The 23,171-nt window shown below is 42.3% G+C and overlaps 1 protein-coding gene across 3 annotated transcripts in view; it reads left to right on the top strand.

Annotated features, from left to right (window-relative positions):
- The window catches only part of UBE3C (ubiquitin protein ligase E3C), a 158,127-nt gene that overhangs the window by 51,541 nt on the left and 83,415 nt on the right, over positions 1 to 23,171 (top strand). The window lies entirely within an intron of this gene.

Below are 23,171 nucleotides of genomic sequence, written 5' to 3'. Positions count from 1 at the left end.
ATTAGTGCCATTTATCAGTACAGTTTCATCAGTCATCACCAGTGCCGCCTCATCAGTGCCCATCAGTGCAGCCTAATCAGCGCACATCAGTCAAGGAGAAAAATTACCTGTTTGCAAAATTGTATAACAAACTATGAAAACATTTATATTTTTTTCCTTTTCAAAAAATTGCAGTAGTGATTAAATACCACCAAAAGAAAGCTCTATTTGTGTGGAAAAAAAAAATTGATAAAAACTTTGGGTACAGTGTTGCATGACTGCGCAATTGTCATTCAAATTGCGAGACGGTGCTGAAAATGGGTCTGGGCAGGAAGGGGGTAAAAGTGCCCTGTAAGCAAGCGGTTAAAACTTTTCACCCAAAAGAGAAACTTTTACTCTCCTTCCTCCCACCCCCTCCTCCTTTTTACTTTTGACACTTTTTTTTTTGGAATGGGGGGAGTGGGTACATGATTTTGACAGGTACCCACTCCACTTACGGTCAGATTGGCGCTCTGAAAGGAGGCATATACTTTCTACAGCACTGTAAAACACATGCCCTGATGATTATTCTGCACGTATAGCTGTTTAATGATGCTTTTTGTGAAAGGGGACCTGGATTTGGAAGCTGTGCCTAAAAAGGTAAGTGGAGGGCAAAAGACTTGTCACTATAATTTTTGTTGGCTCCGTGCAGATGGTCTTTTGCCCATTACTGACTCTCCATGTATTATCCCACACTGTGTATCTGTGCACAAGGGACTAATCTTGGTAGAGGAGTAGGACTTGGCCCCCTTATATCATAACTCACCCCCTGGTGATTGATGATCTGATAACTAGAGGGGTAACATTCAAGAAGCAGCAGGAGAGGTGGATAAAGCACAGATTCACAGAATGAATGAGGCAGAAGCAGGGAGATCCTTGCACTGCAGGTTTTCATTCAACAGCTTCCTCTCCAGCAAAAAGAACAGCAAGCGGCTTAGTAGTAACATCACCAAATTACACTCACAAGTCTTCCAGAATAGATGATCTCGCACTGTTGTGAGGCTGCAGAGTACCTAGGAACAGTCGCATGTCAAGAAGTGCACTGTTTTTTTTTTTTTTTTTTTAAGGAATTTGAAGACATGGGTAGCATTTTTTTACTATTTTGGTAGATTAACATAAACCTAAGTAAACATCCAAAGCTATATCCTTGTGACTTTGATTTTTTTCATATTTTTTTCATGTCTCTGTTTTGTCTGGGTCCCCGTTTTTGCGCCATTTTTAAAATGCCTGTGATGGTCTGCATGCACAGTATGACAATACTGCATGAACTTGCAGTTTAGGTACGGAATTTCCCTAAAGGCAGTTGTGACTTTGCCTTCCAAGGGAGCATTTTTGTGGCCAGGGCTAACTCACCACTGCCTTGAGGGTAAGAAAGTAGAAGAAAAAAAGGTATGTAAAGCAAAAAAAAAAAAAACAGTATTAGGCAATTTCACTTCAGAATGCAAAGATGCATGCTCATGTGAACTTATGGAAAGGGTTGCTTTAAAAGTGGATGTAAACCCGAAAAAAAATAAAACCTTTTTTGATGTCACAATGTAGGGTATAAGATTTCCTATCACCTGTGCCCAGTCTTGACACACAGAGTTAATCCAGCTCTGAGCTATCCTCTTTTATTGTTCAGATAAAAACCTTAGTCCTTTCCGCCCCCTTGCTGTGAGTGACAGGTTATTTACATATCTCATGCACTAGCCTGAGACAGAGGCACATCCTGTGTAAAAAGTTCACAATTCCCATCCCTCTGCCCTCCCCTCCTCTCCCTTCCAGCTCTCCCAGGATTGGCTGCATGCATGCATTACTGTGTTTTGACTGGATGTTTCTCATCATGGGGTGTGATCCACAGTTCAGTGTAACGAGGAAATGCATGTATATTGCAGTGAAAACACAGAACAGAAAGCAGAATATACACAGACAAGTGATCTGATTTAGGTTATATGTATCTAGTGAGAGCTGGGCAGAATTGCAGTGAGTGTGTCTGAGGTCACCTGATCACAGTTGCAACATCAGGTTATTTACATATCTCATGCACTAGCCTGGAGACAGGCATTTTTTTTTAATTTTCACCCCCACTTCTTTTCTGAAGTCATGTGGTTACTTCTCTGGATTTTGACTGAATGTTAGTGATCATAGCAGAATTTAGTGTAAGGAATACACAAGAGAAAATGCATGTTGACAAGGGGAGTGTAGAGGTAGGCGAGGTGTCTACTGACATCACGACTCCACCCACCGAGCTCCACACAACAGATCCACCCACAGAATCTGCAGTTTTTCGGGTCTCTTAACAGACAGAGGGGGGACATTTGACAGGTAAGGATACATGCAGGAGGCATGTATATCCTTATAGATCAGCACTATGGCAGTAGTTTAGAAAAGATGAGAGTGGCTTTACATCCACTTTAATGCAAATGTGTCCGGTCAGGCTTGTAAACTGGTAACATGCATTTAATTGCTTCAGTGTAACTAATTGTATGATCCGATCATTTGGGGAACCTTAAAACTACTTTACTATGCTTGGTAATTGCTTCTCTCTCTTTTTTAATTATATAAAGTAATCGTAAACGATCACCTTGTAAAACATCCATTCAGTTTAAAATAGAAATTAAATGGTAAAACATTTGTGTATAGATCTTAAAAAATAAAAATAAATTATAAACCCCCCCCCCCCTTTTTTTTATAAGTGATCACATTCCTTCTGTTCTCACCTGCATAGGTGCTGGGGAGAAGAAACAGTAGTACACTGAGCTTCCCAGTGAATGGCTGGGTGGGGAGGACAAGTCTGATCATTGGAGGAGAGCAGGCTGAGTTCTCAGCATAGCCAGAGAACTGACCATAGTGTGCTCTCCTGCTTAGTGTGGTTAAGTTTTTATTTGGAAAGCAAAGGGACTGGCAGGGACACCAGGGATTTCACATAAAGGAAGCAATAAAAAAATAATGGGATACCTTTACATACAAGTACATGCACATATAGTGAATATAAAATGTTGGGGTAACAAATCCTTTAACTGGAAGCTACTTTATCTTTCAGGCTCCGTTTCCACTAGTGCAACTTGTCATGCAACTTTGGACACATGAAGTCACATGACAAGTCACAGCCCATTGATTTTAATGGCACCCGTACCAGTTCATGCGACTTAAAGTTGCAGCGATTTTTGAAGAGGTTCCTGCACTACTTTAATGCGACTTTTGATTCAGCTTTAGCTCAAAGCTGCACTCTAAATCATGCGACTTTGGGGTCGCAATAGTGGAAACGTAGTCTTAGAGCTGATGAGTAATGGACATTTTTAGTGGCAGGGTTAGCAGACTGTTTGGATTTTTCCATTTTTCATTGAGACCAATTATTTGTGTTTGGTTTAATGGGTTTGTAGTAGGAGTATACCATTATGTGGTTATAGCTGTGTTGGTGAACTTCCAACAGATGCTGCAAAGGTGAACAATAACGAGTAATGTCCTGTTCATCAGGGTATGCGGAAAAAGCCATAAAACTGATCTTAAGTTCTTTGCAAGGCATTGATCTGAATCCATTTCAAGCGCAGTACAAACAATGCTGCAGCAATCTCATTAGGGTCTGTCTTGGCCCACTGATGTTTATTGCTGTCAGGAAGTAAAATGTCAGGGAAGCTGTCTTACTTCGATTAGGACCATTTTTTGCTTTTTTTCCTGAGCTGATGTCATTGAAACAGGATCTGAGAATGAAGATCATCGCTTTAGGATTTGTGATTTTTATTGTGGAAAAGTGTTCAGTGACATGATCGCAACAGTGACGTGACGACTTAAATTATGGTGTGATGTTCTACAATAAAGCAATCCAAGGATTCACTTGTAAGTGGAAACTATTCATCACAGGCATACCCCACTTTTAAGTACACAATGGGACCAGAGCATGTATGTAAAACGAAAATGTACTTAAAGTGAAACAATACCTTTTTTCACTTCTAGGGTGTAGTGGGGGGTCAGGGGCTGTAGTGGGGGGTGTCAGGAGCTGTAGTTGAGGTCTCAGAGGGTTGTATTGGAGGTGTCAGGGGCACACTGGAACAGGGCGGGCTATGCTCTCGGAGCTTTAGCTCCTTCTACTGCGGCTGCAAAATGTCTGTACAGTACTTGTAAGGCACTTTACATACACTCGCGGGTATGTCCTTGCTCGCGAGTGTATGTAAAGTGAGTGTACTTAAAGCGGGGTATGCCTGTACATGTATTAGACATTTTCCTGCAAAACTTTGTTGTCAATCTCAATCTTTGCAATTTTTATTACCGTATATACTCGAATATAAGCCGAGTTTTTCAGCACATTTTTTTGTGCTGAAAATGCCCCCCTCGGCTTATACTCAAGTAACTTTTTTGTGCCTGATCTCCCGCACTTTGGGGACCTGGTACCGGCCGGCCATAGCTCCCCTAGACCCCAACCTTGTCACACATATAGCCCCACTCTTCCTCTATAAGTGTGCAAAGTTTGTTGTACGGGAGACCTACGGCCGGGGAGCACCGTTTTTTTAGAAACGGGCACCCGTTCCATATACTCCCTTGTTAAACAGTAATTTCTCCGGTAACTTTGGGGACCCGATACAGGAGCTTTAGGGTGTGTTAGTGGGCGTCCTGACTCTCCTGTAGTCCAAGGGAGGGGGCGAGCACGACACTACACACCAGGGAGAAAGCCTTGCATTACTGTGTGGAGTTTTAGACAGAAGAACCGGAAGTGAGGATTTCTCAGAAGAAATAAGGACTTTTAAAAGCAAAATCGAAGGATGAGGTTAGTGAAGGAGGATAGCACTAAGGTAAAAATGTACCCTTACAACAGGGGTCGACAAATCCCGGGCGCCAGGTCGCCATGGCGACTAGAAATAGGGTCCTGGCGACTTGGCTTGGAAGGGGGGGCAAAAAAAAAAAAAAGAGCCGTTGGTATTACAAGTTATTACCACCAGATGTGTAAGCTGGCGCCATCTGGTGGTGGCCGTTGGTATTACAAGTTAAGCATTACAAGTTAAACAGCAATTCTAATGTAATTTTTCACTATTTTCACTGCCATCTTCTTCCCTCTAATTAGAACCCCCAAACATTATATATATTTTTTATCCTAACACCCTAGAGAATAAAATGGCGATCGTTGCAATACTTTCTGTCATGCCGTATTTGCGCAGCGGTCTTGCAAGCGCACTTTTTTGGGGAAAAAATTACACTTTTTTTAATAAAAAAAATAAGACAACAGTAAAATTATCCCCATTTTTTTTAATATTATGAAAGAAAATGTTACGCCGAGTAAATTGATACCCAACATGTCACGCTTCAAAATTACGTCCGCTCGTGGAATGGCGTCAAACTTTTACCCTTTAAAATCTCCATAGGCGACGTTTAAAAAACTCTACAGGTTGCATGTTTTGAGTTAGAGGAGGTCTAGGGCTAGAATTATTGCTCTCGCTCTACCAATCGCGGCGATACCTTACATGTGTGGTTTGAACACCGTTTACATGTGCGGTCGCTGCTCACGTATGTGTTCGCTTCTGCGCGCAAGCTCGTCGCGACGGGGCGCGTTTTCTGGCTCCTAACTTTTTTAGCTGGCTCCTAGATTCCAAGCAAATTTGTCAACCCCTGCTTTACAACCCCTTTAATGTCTTATTTTAGTAGCATGGGCCTGGTGTATAAAAGCAACAACTTTATTCAAGTGCAAGTCAAGCTCTATCACTGAGGTTTGTTTTTACCTATCCAGTGCAGCTCTGGCCACTTTGAAAATTGCACAGTGGTTCATTGTGCATATCAAGTATTAAAGTGACCCTGTCATTAGGCATTCAAATCGAAAAAATATACCAGGAAAACAAGCAAAACTCTTTCCCACTGCCAGACTCTGTATTGTAGAGATGTACTAAATACATTTTGATTTGTTTTTTGTTTTTTGTTGTGTTTTTTTTTTGGCTTAGACGTACACTTTAATAATATTACCAAACAAAATAGTTGCCATAACCTGCTAACTGGTATGTAATTTAATAAGATTTTCTGCAATAGAAGAATGTGTGAAGGTTATTTACATGCAAGTGATTGTGCCAGAATGCTACCCTTTTATAAATTGTTATAGCTGTCTATTCATTTATTTCTGTTTTTATTGATTTTAGTTTTGCGGATAAGTGAGCCATTGAGAGTGGTTGGTATTGGCATGTCACTTACATAACCGAGTATTTAGAGAATTGTTTTTAATAGGTAAATGCTGCTTTAAAAAATGTAGAACGCATTACATGTAACGCCAAGATTTAGTGTTTGATTCAATTTAGAAGTCAATTTAACCTTGGTTTTTCTATAGCTACAAACAAGCCATATTTGTTGTGGCTCCCCAGGGCATGTCAAGTCTGCTCTATTGATTCCACTAATCTTTAAAGTGCATTACAAGTCTGAGGCTACTTAGCTGCCCTATTAATTTGTGGCTTTATTGGGAGCCGAGTTTTCATTCTGAGCCTTTTTACTGTTGATTTGTCAGTCAACTAATTCCTTTAGATGACATGGAGATGTTATCAGATCAACACAATCATGTTTCATCATAATGATATTATCGGATGAACACGACCATGCTCAATCATAACGATATTATTAAATGAACACGACCATGCTCAATCATTCCCACTTTAGATGGTGATGGCCTATAGTTCTCCAGCTCATCCCAGAACTGTAATTTTAGTTTGCCATTGGTGATGGCAGTGTGAATCATACGCTTGCTTATAATAGTTATCAGAAAAAACTTTGTGATACCCAATAAAATTCCCTCTGCCAGCTGTAGCCAATATAAAACCAAATAGTGAAATTCCACACTTTCTCAACAGATTCTCTATAACCACTTAAGGACAGAAGGTGTTTTTCAGATTCGGTGTTTACAAGACTAAAACAGTTTTTTTTTGCTAGAAAATTACTTAAAACCCCCAAAAATTATATATATTTTTTTCTAACACCCTAGAGAATAAAATGGCGGTCATTGCAATACTTTTTGTCACAACGTATTTGCGCAGCGGTTTTACAAGCGCACTTTTTTTGGAAAAAATTTACTTTTTTGAATTAAAAAATAAGACAACAATAAATTTGGCCCAATTTTTTTATATATTGTGAAAGATAATGTTACGCCGAGTAAAATGATACCCAACATGTCACTCTTAAAAATTGCACCCGCTCGTGGCATGGCGTCAAACTTTTACCCATAAAAATCTCGATAGGCGACGTTTAAAAAATTCTGTAGGTTGCATTTTTTGAGCTACAGAGTAGGTCTAGGGCTAGAATTATTTCTCTGGCTCTAACGATCGCGGCGACACCTCACTTGTGTGGTTTGAACACCGTTTTCATATGCGGGCACTACTCGCGTATGCGTTCGCTTCTGCGCGCGAGCTCGTCGGGACGGGGCGCTTTAAAATAATTTTTGTTTTGTTTTCTTATTTATTATTATTGATTTTATCATTTTTTACACTGAAATAATAATAAAAAAATGTATCACTTTTATTCCTATTACAAGGAATGTAAACATCCCTTGTAATAGAAAAAAGCATGACAGGTCCTCTTAAATATGAGATCTGGGGTCAAAAAGACCTCACATCTCATATTTAAACTTATCCCTGCTCTGAAGGTTTCGTCTTTTTTGTTGTGGTGACCACTGCTTTTGTCCTGGGACACTTTTTTTGATAAAAATAATAATTTCATAAGGGGATTTCTCCACACTCTGTACGTATTTGTTGTACAGATTTTTTCTTGCTTTCTGTCCCGTTTACCCCATTGGGATACAGATGGCGAAAAAACCTGGAAAAAAATGGTGTTTTAAACAAACGAAAACAAAACGTTTGGCTGTAGATATACTCAAGGGCAGGTGGCTAGCAGGGTGGACGGCCATGAGCTTGATGTCTGGTGTGGCCAACAGCAGTGACTGCTCTTTAATGTCTATGAATTCTTTACATTTTTTTAACCTATTCATTATTTCAATCAACTAAAGGTTCTTGCCACTGCAGCTGTTTTTCTTTGACTTGTTGGACATATTTGTTATTTTTGCCTAAGAATTTAACACCGATAATCCCTGGCTTTTATCCAGTGCTAATCTGTTAAATAATCTGGGAACACTGACACCCAGGTGTGATGTTGAACATACCATAGTATACATTATGTGAGAAACGTTCCTTCTGATTCCCAGCTTTCATGTGTCAACAAAGCATTGGGTGACCTTCCTTTCAGAGGATAAAAGTGCAAATATATTTAGGATTTTTTCCTTGTAATTGCCCCTTGATTGTGTTTTCCAAGAGATTTGCCATTGTATTTTAATTTCTGTGTTTGTGGCTTATCAGCAAAATACTATCAGCGTTGAAAAAGGACAAATTGTCTTTGCTGAGGCACTGGTTTGGTATAGCCACGTCCTGGGATGTGGGTGGCAGCTGCCCTGTTCTGCTTTATAGGGTTGACTGTGTTTTGACATTTCTAGTAAACGTGTAAAGTGGAGTCTATTTTGTCCTAAATTCATTATCTTCAATGATTGTAGCAGGAAAGTGTTTTTTTTTTTTTTTATGTTTATGGACACAAATTTAGGGAATTTGCCGCCAGCCATTAAAGTTTATTGAGCCTTTCTTTAAATGAAATCCTAATGAGCCATTTAATAATTGCATGGACGGAATTTCACACTTCATTTTATAGTTTGTAGGCAAATACTAATCAACCTGTTGAGTCGTTTTAGTGGAATGTCTTTTGCAAGCTAAAGGAGTAAAACCTTGTAAAGCACCCCTTAGTACTTCTTAAAATAAAATAGAGGTTTTCAGACTTCAGATGCAGACTTCACTATCGGAGCAGTGTTGATACATTGGGATGCCTTAGCCACAGAAAATAAAGGTCATCTTTGTTGACCTCTCTGCATCTTTACATCATTTTATGTTTTGTTAAGGAGGGCAAAAGTGTTTTGTGTGTTGTCTTTTTTCCCCTTCTCAATTGCTGTTTAAAGCACATGTAATTTGCCCCTTCAGACAGCAGGTTCTCTTTATTATAAACGGCATGCAACTTTGCACTCGGTTAAAAAAAATATATATATATATATATTAGTGCTGTCAAGCGATTAAAATTTCTAATCGAGATTAATCGCATTAATGTCATAGTTAACTCACGATTAATCGCGCGATTAAGGAGGTTCACCCTTTAAAACATTTTTTTTTTTTGTTTTCTTATTTTTTTTTTTTTTTTTTTAATATTAAATTGTGTTTTTTTTTTTTTTACATTTTGATCACTTTTATTGCTGTCACAAGGAATGTAAACATCCCTTGTGACAGCAATAGGTGGTGACAGGTACTATTTATGGAGGGATCGGGGGTCTAAAAGACCTCCGAGCCCTCCTTTGCACTTCAAAGTATTCAGATCGCCGAAAACGGCGATTCTGAATACTGTGTACTTTTTTAAATCCGGCGCCATTGGCAGCCGAGAAACCCGGAAGTGACGTCATGACGCCGCTTCCGTGGTTTCAATGCGGAGATTGAATCAAAGCCGTTTACGGCTTAGTGTCAGTCTCCGCCTGAACACAGAAGGCGCCGGATGGAGGATCGGGTCTCCCGGTGGGACGGGAGGCCCGGTCAGAGCGGCGAAAGGCGGCGGGAGGGGGGAATGTCCCCTCCCGCTCCTCCGGCATAACAACCGAGCGGCTTTTAGCCGCATCGGTTGTTATGTTTGGATAGCCGATCGCCCGCTCTAAATAACGGTACCAGGATGATGCCTGCGGCTGCAGGCATCATCCCGGTATAACCCCCGAACGTTAATCGCGCGATAAAAAAATTGACGGCGTTAACATGGGTTTGTGTTAACGCCATTAATAACGCGTTTAACTGACAGCACTAATATATATATAAAATTAAATTAAAATCTGTGTAATTACGATAAAGAAGGGGCATGCTGCACTCAACTTATCTGAACACATGATAATAAACCAAATAAAACACGTCCCCTATAAAAAAATATATATATTTTTTTAAATATTTTGTTTTAGTTGGAAAAAGGCAGTTTCATATTCTCAAGACAATAGTACAAAGGTAACAGCACATCAATCTACATGGGAGCTATGAGCCTCTCCTGCTAATCCGCAAATTGCGGTATTTTCTGTATGTCGGCGGGAGTCCGAAACTCACAAGCTGCCTATGCTGGGTGCCAGGTTTTAGGCACCTTTTAAATGTGAGTGAATTTACCTCTTTGTTTTATACTAATCTTTAAATACATTTTTTGGTTTTACGCAATGTGATATCCCTCCACAGTTTGGAGGTCCAGTTATCAACCCTTTGAGAAGGCTACCACCAAAGATATCACCCAGGGGTGGATTCCCCATTAAGCCAAGTGACCACACTAGAGATAGGAGATCCACATCCAGGGTGAGTGTACATCCATGTGGGGCACTAGTGGAGCACCTGTCTTTCGTTGAAGATTATGAGCGCGAGCACTTTATAACTTTCACGTCACATTAACGGGAATTCATTTGGTATAATTTGATTTATGGATCGATGTAGATTAATGTTAATTACCTAGCGTGATTATATGGTTATGGTTATTAAAGTTTTGCTTACGTTAACATCGCAGCTGGTTTGACATCCACAAACTAACATGTGAGGCCGTTGGATGTTCGGTATAAACTCTATGTAGCTGAGGCTACATGCAGCATACCACACTGTGTTCCGGGTTCGGGCCGAGACTTCCAGTCTCATACCCGGAACACTATAGAGTCTATCTGAGCAGCGCTCAGCCATTCATAGCAAGCAACGTATTCTAGCAATGAATACAAAGCTTCCTCTGATTGGCTGATTCAGTGAGGCGGACTGATGATGTCACAACTTCTGACCCAGCTTGCTAAAGAACATAATTCTGATCAAGTTATGTGTAAAGTTCCACTTTAATTCTGTGGACAAATTTGACACTTTCATAAATAAAGCTTATTATGAGTTAAAATACTTTACATTGTTATTACCTGGATCGTTCAATCTTTTTTTTTTTAGTAATTGTATGTAGATTAAAAAAAAAAAATCAATGTGCTACATTAGAAAATGAAATTCATAAAAATGCCAATATCCTTCAAAAAGCACTTCTGTATTTGAAAGTGATAAAACGCATCAGCGAGCGGCAGTAGAGGAAATGGCTTGTTTTATTGCACCTAATGTTTATCAATTTCACTTAAACACAAGGCACTTTGTAATTGTTCTCTGTGCCTGCGAAGTTGACAAGTCTTCCTACAGATGTGGTGAGGAGGCGTTCTGCCAAGGAGCTTTGTGGAGTGTGGAAAGCGCAGCAGGTCACTCGGCTGTTTCCTTTGTTAGTGTTCAGGATGTTCCAGGGTGTCGGAAGGTCAGATTCAGACGCTCCATTTGTGAAATTGCTCTCTTGTTTCATTTGTTACCCATAAATGTCTGTCTTTATCCACAAAGGGGACCTAACTCCATGAGCTAGTGTTGATAGAAGAGAAATTTGTCTCTGCCTACAATGAAAGAAGTGTTCCGTAGTCAGAACTGTGTTTATTAAAGTGTCACTATACGATCACAACCAATTAGGTTTCCGTTATACACCATTGTCTGTTTTAAAGAATAGTCCTAAATACTGTTATTATAGCTTTTAATTTCCACCTTGGCCTTCTCCCTGTTGTGCATTTTTTTTTTAGCATTTTCCAGTTAACCACTTCCCGACCTCCTCATGTACATTTACGTCGGCAGAATGGCACGGACAGGCACAATCACGTACCTGTACGTCCTCTGCTAGACGTGGGTGGGGGGTCCGATCGGGACCCCCCCCCGGTACATGCGGAGGTCGGGTCCACTCGGGGAGCGATCCGGGACGACGGCGCGGCTATTCGTTTATAGCCGCTCCGTCGCGATCGCTCCCCGGAACTGAAGAACGGGGAGAGCCGTATGTAAACACGGCTTCCCCGTGCTTCACTGTGGCGGCGTATCGATCGAGTGATCCCTTATATAAGGTAGACTCGATCGATGACGTCAGTCCTACAGCCACACCCCCTACAGTTGTAAACACACACTAGGTGAACCCTAACTCCTACAGCGCCCCCTGTGGTTAACTCCCAAACTGCAACTGTCATTTTCACAATAAACAATGCAATTTAAATGCATTTTTTGCTGTGAAAATGACAATGGTCCCAAAAATGTGTCAAAATTGTCCGAAGTGTCCGCCATAATGTCGCAGTCACGAATAAAAATCGCTGATCGCCGCCATCACTAGTAAAAAAAATAAAAATGCTAAAAAACTATCCCCTATTTTGTAAACGCTATAAATTTTGCGCAAACCAACCGATAAACGATTATTGCGATTTTTTTTTTACCAAAAATAGGTAGAAGAATACGTATCGGCCTAAACTGAGGGAAAAAAAAATGTTATATATGTTTTTGGGGGATATTTATTACAGCTAAAAGTAAAAAATATTGAATTTTTTTCTAAATTGTCGCTCTATTTTTGTTTATAGGACAAAAAATAAAAACCGCAGAGGTGATCAAATACCACCAAAAGAAAGCTCTATTTGTGGGGAAAAAAGGACGCCAATTTTGTTTGGGAGCCACGTCGCACGACCGCGCAATTGTCTGTTAAAGCGACGCAGTCCCGAACTGTAAAAACCCCTTGGGTCTTTAGCCAGCATATTGGTCCGGGGCTTAAGTGGTTAAAGTGGATGTAAACCCGATTCATGAAATTTGAGCTGGGCACATATATCTGCAGTATTTTGTTATCTCTTTTCAATGAGCTAAGTCTTGTAGTTCACTTCTGAACGGTTCCTATGTTTTCAGCCTGAGAACTCCTGACATTTTTTTTTTACTTTTTAGACAAAAGCAGCCTGAATCTTTTGTCAAAGGAGGCTGCTAAAATAGATTAGCAGAGAGCAGCTCCTATTGCAAAACAGCTCTGAGAGTCTCTGCCTATGAGGAGAGGGGGTGTGTGCCTTTCCTCCAATCGGCAATGTTGGCTATCTTGGCTGTATGCCCAGACATCACACTCTGTGTTAACCAGAAAGAGAAAATCTCCTAACAAGATCTCAACTTTCTAAACCGCATATAAATGTGAACACAGCAGCTATACATATAAAACCAATGTAGGGAGATTTAGATAATCTCTGTGTATCATCTGAGGCTGTTCACTTCATGGAGGGTTTACATCGTGAATTGTGATCATTTGCACCAATGTACTCAAACCCCATTTCCCATCAAGTACAGCACTGGCGCAAGAGTCAGCTTGTTTATTCATGCAGGTCCCCCCCCCCCCCCCCTTAAGCGTGTGCCGCTGAGGACCAGCATAAAATGTAAGTGCTGTGCTCATTCTTGTTACTATAGGCAATCTTTTCTGGTTTTACATGCCAGTGCTGGCTGCGTGGGCATGTCTAATTGTAGTCTTTGTTGCCACACATTTTAGAACCATGTAAAGTAAATGTAGCCACAATCAGAAAAGAACATAAAAAACAAGAGAAAATAAAGGCATTTTGGTGAAGATGCATTCCAGTGCTGGCTTTAAAAGGGCCTGCAATGAATAGATAGGATGTAGGTACTGAACATGATTTTTTTTTTGGGCTTTAGTAACATGGGGCCAGATTCACGTAGCCGCGGCGCAGCGTAACGTAACCCGTTTACGTTACACCGCCGCAATTTTTCAGATTTAGTACCCGATCCACAAAGCACTTACCTGGAAATTTGCGGCGGTGTATCGTAAACACGTCCGGCGCAAGGCGGTCCAATTCAAATGGGGCGGGTACCATTTAAATTAGGCGCGCTCCCGCGCCGGACGTACTGCGCATGCTCCCGTCGCAAATTTCCCGACGTGCTTTGCGTGAAATTACGACGCGCCGAAGTTTTGTGAATCGCGACATCAAAAAAAAACACTTACGCCGGGAAAAATAAAAAATTAAAAAATAATTCAAAAGCGACGCGGGAAAGACGGGCATACTTTAACATGGTGGAGTACTTTTACACAATGTTAAAGGTGCCCTATCTTTGCGACGGAAATCTAACACTCGCGACAACGTAACGACGGGAAAAATCTTCGTGGATCGCCGTAACTCCTAATTTGCATACCCGACGCTGTATTACGACGCAAACTCCCCCCAGCGGCGGCCGCGGTACTGCATCCTAAGATCCGACAGTGTAAAACTATTACACCTGTCGGATCTTAGGGCTATCTATGCGTAACTGATTCTATGAATCAGTCGCATAGATAGAACAACAGATACGACGGCGTATCAGGAGATACGCCGTCGTATCTGCTCTGTGAATCTGGCCCACTAACTCTGAACAATATAAAAAAAATATTCAAACTGCTAATTCTGTCTAGGATGCATTTGTAGGGGGCTGAATTTAGCACACCCTCTCATAAGGCCTTAAAGCAGAACTAAAGGTAAGGAATAACAAACTGCGAGCAAGCAGGATGTTTATTGCAGAAGAGATGTGCAATGTCTCTTCTGCGATAAAATAAACTTTGATCCCACACCATCTAAACAAAATGGCAAAAGACCTGGCACCTGGACTATAGCTGGGAGAAAATGCTGGTTCTGGCGGAATGTTGGTTCTTTGGATGGGTTGTAAGTATTTGCAGCTTTAGTTCTGTGTTAAATTGATGCAAACAGGTGTAGTGGTCCTGCTGTCTTCCTCCAATCCTCTGCGTCACCCTGTGCTCAGACTGAAAGGCTGCTGATGTCTCTGCATACTGTGAACCACTGGAGGGACAGTTGGCACTCGGGTAAATGTCAAATGACAATATCTTTGTTTATTGAAGTTACAGGAAACTGCTGTAAAAAAGCCAACACGGAAACGCTTTGGCTATTTTATAGCTGTTTCATGTCATTTCAATAAAGGATATTCCCATTTGACTTTACTCTGTGCCGACTGTCCCTCCAGTGGTTCTCTAAAATTAACCTGCGTGATCCACCAGGTTACTACAGTGTTGTCTTATGCTGGTAGCCATGCCATCCGCAGCCTTGCTGGCCAGGTACACTAATTGCAACCTTCCGCCACTGGCATAAGTTTTTTGAAACTACCGACTGTGACAATGTGCAGGCCTACTTATTTGTTATGGCTTTTACTTTTTATTGTAAGGTTTGAATCTGACAACATAGAAATTTTGCTTTTTCAGGGCTTCTCCAGGTCAAGATGGAACTGTAGAAATAGGATAGAAGGTTTTTTGGTTGACAATTTATAATGGCAGTGGATAGTGGGCATGTTTACTTTAATCTTTTAAGATAGATTACGTTGTGGTTGTAAGGGGTGAAGATTTTTTTACTTTCATGCATTGTGTGCATGAAGGTAAAAAGCCTTCTGTGTGCTGCTCCCCTCACATTCCCCCTAATACTTACCGGAGCCCCAACTTGATCCAGTGATTTGCACCGGTTAGATCCAGTTAGCTGTCCCATAGCCACGCAAAGGACAAGCAACCCGCTTGCTATGGGGGCACTTGGCAAGGGAGAGGGGCCAGAAGGGGACACGAGATGAGGAGGATCTGGGCTGCTCTGTGCAAAACCATTGCACAGAGCAGGGAAGTATGATGTGTTTATTATTTTAAATAAAAATAAAAAGGAACTTTTAGAACCACTTTAATTTTAGTTCTAAATAATTTAGCCATATCCATATTGAGTGGGGTAGGATTGCAGCTTCTTGCCATTTATTGTGTTGTGCGTTATCCTACTTCACATATCTCTCTGCGTGTAATGCATCCTGTAGACTGCACCATGATCTGAAGTCTCGTACACACGCTTGGTTTTCTCGGCAAGAACCAGCAAGAAAACTGCTGCAGAGTAAACCGTTCGTGCGTACGAGGCTTTCAGGTTTCTCGTCTGGAAATCTGGCCAGAATCTCGACGAGAAATATAGAGAACCCGCTCTCTGTCAGCCTGTTTCCCGACGAGCAACCCGAGAGTGTGTATACTTGCCTGTCGCCGTGGAAACCCGCGCATGCTCGAAATGACTTTGACGCATGCGAGGTAGCTTCCACGGCATAGGTAGGGTGAAGCAAGATGGCAGCGACGGCATGTGACGAGCGCATGCTCGTCATACGCGATGACGTCACCATGTTCTTGCTCTTCAAGAGAACCGCGGTTCTTTTGAAAGGTCTGTGTGTACACTCGGACGGCTAGAGATTCTTGCCAAGAATCTCGTCGGGAAAAACTTTTTTCCCTGATGAGATTCTTGCCTGTGTGTACGAGGCCTAAGCCAGGAAGCAGAGTGGTCTGGCATATATTGGCTTTGCCTGATAAAATGCAAAAGCCCTTCTATTCCATATTATATATATATATATATATATATATATATATATATATATATATATATATATAATTTTTTTTTTCAAACTTCTTGTTTTATTCTGTCTGTATAAAAGAGATGCATTGATTCTAAACTGTATCCCCACAGTTATCTCTGCACCAACCATTAAAGCGGATGTGCCAGTATAAAAAAAATATTAAAAGCCAGCAGCTACAAATCCTGCAGCTGCTGACTTTTAATATTAGGACACTTACCTGTCCTGGAGTCCAGTGCCGTCCGCAGCAGAGGACGAGCGATCGCTCGTCTCTCTGCTGCTCCCCCCGCCATCCTCAGTGAGGGAACCAGTACTGCGCCCGCCGATTGGCTCACACGCTGTGTGCTGGGAGCCGAGTGTTCCCAGCACACAACGGGCGACAGACGGGAAGTCAGAAAAACTCGTCTTTTGCCCGTAGCTTGTGGCCAGAAGTGGGTGCAAATACCTGTCTTTAGACAGGTATCTGCACCCCCCTCCCCCCTGAAAGGTGTCAAATGTGACACCGGAGGGGGGGCGGGTGCCGATCAGCGTGAGTTCCACTTTAGGGTGGAGCTCCGCTTTAATAAACAGATTAGCATTATTTCCAATACACCAGATAATTTCATCTGACAGCCCCAAGATTATCAGTTGAGCATGTTTTTCTTTCTTTTTCTTCAAACTTGTACAGTGTCACATTATTACCGGATCGGATATTACATATTGTACTGGCTGTGTCACATGTCCAGGCAATATTAGTAATATAGTAATATGACTAGTAAATGGAAAGTAGCTGTGGTCTTGGTGGTGGTATTGGCATGCTTGCACATCATTTTATTTTGATGAAGTCGGGCTGCTTTCTTATTAAATAACCCTTGGAAGTCATGTCTACGTAGACCTTCAGTTATTGAGGAAGAATAGCTAGGGGTGTTGAAAGGGAATCTGAGAAAAGGCTGCTCTTCGTACAAATGAAGATGATCGTGCAGAAATAGTAAGAGGTCCATCCTCAATACGAATGCCATAGTGCGACTCGTCAAGCGTTTCATAGACTTCAGCTTTGTGTTTCCGGTGTGGATCATTTGAGAGTCACCGTCATGAGAATCCTTCAGGAGAAAAAAACCTGCAGTATTGTGGGCGTTTCAGACTTTGCTTCCTATAGTAGCAGGCCTTTCACTCCGCAATGAATCAAGCTATTAGTGGCTTGTAATTAAGCTTTGTAACAAAGCAGATCATTACCTGGAAACTGATTTTTAGGTGAATCAATAGTACAGCTGGGTACTGGTAATAAACTGCAATGCATATATGCCTTGAACCAATGAAGTTGTTTTATGTAAAGTAAATCTGTCACACATAAAACATGGTCAGTGATGAAGAGCATATTGAAATAATACAGAAGTTACTTACCTTTTCAGATTCATGCTGCTACTGACAAGTAGTCAATAGTTTTGGTATCTTCTAAAGAAATCTCTGACAGCAGGAAGCTACATACAGTCCAAATCTGGACATTGTTTTGTGTCTGGGAACTCAAGGTAATTCTTTACCATGGCTTCACCTGGGTTAATGCTGGCACAGACATTCTGCTTATAGTAGAACTATGGCCTGCCAAAAGTTTGCTGCAGCACTTAAATCATAAGTGTTTCTACAGTTAAAGTTTTCTCTGTGTTTCCCTGCAAAGTCCCACAAATACCTGTTGATCCTGCCAGCAAAATCCACCTAATTCAGGTTCCCATGGCATGGCGGCAATGATGCTTCACTGCTCCTGAATCCAGAGCTGAGTTGTCACTCTTATGTGATCTGTGCTTGATTATACTGCTGTGGGATGAGAAGATGCTGCAAGGGACGTGGCTATCAGCATTGTCACTGCTTATTAACAAACCTGAAGCTTGGCAATCATCACCTGGCCTAGTACTGCCCACTGTATAACAGTGAAACCCTACCACTGTGAGCTGCAGTGTCTGGAATGGGGGAGCATGTGAGGGGCAAATTAATAAAAATTTGGCTCGGTCAGAAGAGGTAAAAAAAAGTTGTTTATTGTTTTATTTTATGAGGCTTAGGCATCACATGGTAACTGGATTTGGTAATTGTTTACAGGAGCCTTTAGTTGCACATTAAAGGGGTTGTAAAGGAAAAAAAAATTTTTCATAATAAGCATCCTTTACCTGCAGACATTCCTCTTTTCACTTCCTCATTGTTCGTTTTTGCTCAGAAGTTGCTCTATTTCTTCTCTGTTCTGTTCACTTCCTGCTTGTCGGATTTTTACTGACCACCGTGAAGGGAGGCTTTACTGCGGTGGTCAATAACGTGCTCACCCCCTCCTGGGAACTACATCTGTGCGGCAGGACGCTCTCTACGTGTTAGAGACTTCAAGGAGGTGTGAATTACTGGGTGTGCCGCAATTCATACTGGGAAATGTAGTTCTTACATGAACGAGCGCCGCAAACCAGGAAGTGAATGAGAGAACAGAAACTAGAACGCTGGAGGTGATATAGATGAAGGAATTTAATAGGTATTTACTTGTTTTTTAACAGAATCATTACACTATTCTGTCTGTCTACCTTGCAGACATTAATTTTAGGCAAAACATTTTTTTTCCTTTAGTGAACTTTAATTAAAAATGCAATTACGCGAAGACCCTTTTCACACAGAGCAGGTTCCATTCTGATCAGCAGGGGATCTGTGAGTTGCTCCCCTTCTGAGTTAAGCAGTGTGAGTGGATGACACATTTGTGTCCACTCAGGTTTTGCAAACTCAGTTTTTTTAATGGGACTGATTGGATCTGGAGGTAGGTGGGTATAAATGGACACAAGTCTGTTTACACCCGCCTGTCTATAGGAATGTATGGACCTTCAAAAAAACTGACAGTCAAACCTGATCAGAACTCCCTTTGTGAAAGGGGCTCAATATAGTATGCCCCCTGTCCCCAATCTTATACACCCCTGTACACGATCCAAGAGAATCTTGCTGACCCGATCACACAGTTGCTTGATAAAATGTTCCCAGCCAAGCATTCACTTATGCTGTGCACTCTGTGACAGTGCAAGGCCCTGCCACTATGTTTATTTAAAGTGGAGTTTCACCCTGCAATTTTTTTTACCAAAAATCCTAAAAAAAATATATATATATTTTTTATATACTTACCAGAAATAGCGGTTGCTATGCGGAAGTCCGTAATCTGCCTCTTCATCGTTCGCGGTGCATCTTCTTCCGCCGTCCTAGTCGCTGTGTCTTCCGGTGAATGGGGCACGCTGCCTTCTGGGAACTGTGTGTATCCCAAAGAGCAGCCGGCCCATTCACAACGAGCCGCGCGGCTCACGCTTGCGCAGTAGGAAACGGGGAATGAAGCCCTACGGCTTCACTGCCTGTTTCCCTTACTGAGGATGGCAGCGCCGGGAGCTGCTAGGATCCAGGGATCGGCCTCGGGGGGATGACATCGCAGGCAAGTAGGACAGGTAAGTGTCCTTATTAACCACTTAAGGACCGCCTAACGCCGATATACGTCGGCAGAATGGCACCGCTGGGCACAATCACGTACCTGTACGTGATTGTATAAAGCCCAGTGGTGGAATGCGGGCGCGCTCCCGCGACCTGGTCTGAAGCTCCGGGACCGGGGACTCGCGGACCCGATCACCGCTGGAGTCCCGCGATCGGTCCCCGGAGCTGAAGATCAAGGAGAGCCGTGTGTAAACACGGCTTCCCCGTTCTTCACTGTGGCGCTGTCATCGATACTGTGTTCCCTGATATAGAGATGCACAATCAATGACATCAGACCTACAGCCACACACCCCTACAGTTGTAAACACACTTGAGGTCACACATAACCCCATCAGCGCCCCCTGTGGTTAACTCCCAAACTGCAATTGTCATTTTCACAGTAAAACAATGCATTTTAAATGCATTTTTTGCTGTGAAAATGACAATGGTCCCAAAAATGTGTCTGAAGTGTCCGCCATAATGTCGCAGTCACGAAAAAAATCGCTGATCGCCGCCATTATTAGTAAAAAAATAATTTTTTTATAAAAATGCAATAAAACTATCCCCTATATTGTAAACACTATAAATTTTGCACAAACCAATCGATAAACGCTCATTGCGATTTTTTTTTTTAACCAAAAATAGGTAGAAGAATACGTATCGGCCTAAACTGAGGAAAAATATTTTTTTTATATGTTTTTGGGGGATATTTATTATAGCAAAAAGTAAAACATATTGCATTTTTTTTTTCAAAATTGTCACTCTATTTTGGTTTATAGCACAAAAAATAGAAACCGCAGAGGTGATCAAATACCACCAAAAGAAAGCTCTATTTGTGGGAAAAAAAGGACGCCAATTTTGTTTGGGAGCCACGTTGCACGACCGCGCAATTGTCAGTTAAAGCGACACAGTGCTGAATCGCAAAAAGGGGCCTGGTCCTTTACCTGCATTTTGGTCCGGTTCTTAAGTGGTTAAAAGTCAGCAGCTACTGTGTTTGTAGCTGCTGACTTTAAAAATAATAAACCAATAGGAACCACTTCTGGGTTGATGGTATCACAGTCAGCGGTCGTTGTAATGCCACAGCATGTGTCAAAAACAGAAGCGATCTAGTGCTCTCTGAATAAATCAAGCTTTTATTGAGTCATAAAATTAGTTAAAAATACACAAGTGAAGCACTTACAAAACCGAGTGCAAGTAAGCAAACGAGCAAAGGAGGTTGTTTCCAACCAGGAAAATGGTCGCGGGTGACGTCAGATGTAGCCTCCTTCCCCCGTGGAGTGGTTCTTATTGGTTTTGTGACCTGCTTCAGGTCGATGCAAGGAGGTGAGAGGCTGTAATATCTGTGGTGGAGGGAGTCTGTGCACCGTTTTCCGTGTCTGCTTGCTGTGTCACCTGAGATTTCAAGTTGTGATTATCTCCTCAACATTTGATGCATGAAGCGATACCCTTGGATGTGTTGGGACAATTTACCATTTCTAGTGGCATTCCTATACATAATCTTCATGGACTTTTTATTATTAAGATTTTAGCAATTTATGCGCTGCACTATTTCTGATATATTTTTTAACTTCAAAGGTTTGTTTTTTGAATTACCTGAGTGCTAGCTTGCAATTATTGTGAGGCCTCGTACAGACGAGAGGATATCTGCTGGAAACGGTCCGCCGGACCGTTTCCAGCGGATAAATTCTCTGGCGGATTTGGATCTGATGGCTGTACACATCATCAGATCGAAATCCCAGCGGAATACATCCGCGGTGACGTGGCCACGTGCGCGACCCTGGAAGGTAAATACTTTCACGCATGCGTCAAATCATTACGACACATGCGAGGGATGGGAGCAGACGGACTGATCCGGTGAGTCTGTACAGACGACCAGATCAGTCCGCTGGACTGGATTCCAGCGGATAGATTTCTTGGCATGCTAAGAAATTTTTATCCGCTGGGAATCCGTCGGCTGGATTTTTATCCGCTGGGAAATGTCCGCTAGGCCGTACACACGACCGGATCTATCTGCTGGAACTGATCCGCGGATCAATCCCAGCGGATAGATCCGGTCGTGTGTACGGGGCCTTAGGGGTGTGATATATATATGATTTCTGCACTGAATACTTTCTTTTTCAATTTTGCTGGAGAAGAACCCCTGCATGAACAATCCGTTTGTGTAAAGACTTTGGGGCAGATCCACAAAAGAATTACGCCGGCGTATCTCTTGATACGCCGCGTAATTTAAAATTTTGCGCGTCGTATCTTTGTTTTGTATCTACAAAACACGATCCGGCGGCATCTCAGATCGATCCGACAGGCGTATGTCTTAGTACGCAGTCGGATCTTAGATGCAATTTTTCGGCAGCCGCTAGGTGGCGTTTCCTTTTGAATTCCGCGTCGAGTATGCAAATTAGCTAGTTACGGCGATCCACGAACGTAAGTCCGGCCGGCGCATTTTTTTACGTCGTTTGCGTTCGGCTTTTTCCGGCGTATAGTTAAAGCTACTATATGGTGGCGTACTCAATGTTAAGTATGGCCGTCGTTCCCACCTCGCATTTTTAATTTTTTACATCGTTTGCGTAAGTCGTTCACCGTCGTGAGCATTGGCTTGTTCCGGGTTAATTTCGAGCATGCATACTGGGATACCCCCACGGACGGCGCATGCGCAGTTAAAAAAAACGTTGTTTACGTCGGGTCACGACGTATTTACATAAAACACGCCTCCATCACAGAGATTTGAATGCCGCGCCATTACGCCGCCAAAGATACACTATGCTGCCGTAACTTACAGCGCAAATTCTTTGAGGATTCGAAAAAATAAAAATAAGTTACGGCGGCGTAGTGTATCTTAGATACGCTGCGCCCGGCAGAGCGATGCGCCGCTGTACGTGGATCTGGCCCTTTCTTTTTTTAACAGTGGGCTGCCGAGCCCTTAACTATAGTTCCTGTCTGATGTGAACTCCCTTTGCAAACGCATCTACCACAAAAGCTATACATGCCTTATATCATAAATCCAATTCATTTCTATGGATTTCTGTGTTGAAGATTGTGCCTAAAACATTAACCCCTTAACGCCCGCCGCACGACTATATACGTCCGCAAAATGGCACGGACAGTCAGATGGGCGTATATATACGTCCCTGCCTTCTAGCGGGTGGGGGGTCCGGTCGGGACCCCCTCCGCTGCGTGCGGCGGACGGATTCCCTCGGGGAGCGATCCGGGACGACGGCGCGGCTATTCGTTTATAGCCGCTCCGTCGCGATCGCTCCCCGGAGCTGAAGAACGGGGAGAGCCGTATGTAAACACGGCTTCCCCGTGCTTCACTGTGGTGGCGTATCGATCGAGTGATCCCTTATATAAGGTAGACTCGATCGATGACGTCAGTCCTACAGCCACACCCCCCTACAGTTGTAAACACACACTAGGTGAACCCTAACTCCTACAGCGCCCCCTGTGGTTAACTCCCAAACTGCAACTGTCATTTTCACAATAAAC

Source organism: Rana temporaria, chromosome 5 (genome assembly GCF_905171775.1).
Source record: "Rana temporaria chromosome 5, aRanTem1.1, whole genome shotgun sequence".
NCBI classification, from domain to species: domain Eukaryota; kingdom Metazoa; phylum Chordata; class Amphibia; order Anura; family Ranidae; genus Rana; species Rana temporaria.
The sequence above is the reverse complement of the archived record's forward strand: the minus strand, read 5'-3'. Positions and strand labels throughout refer to the sequence as shown.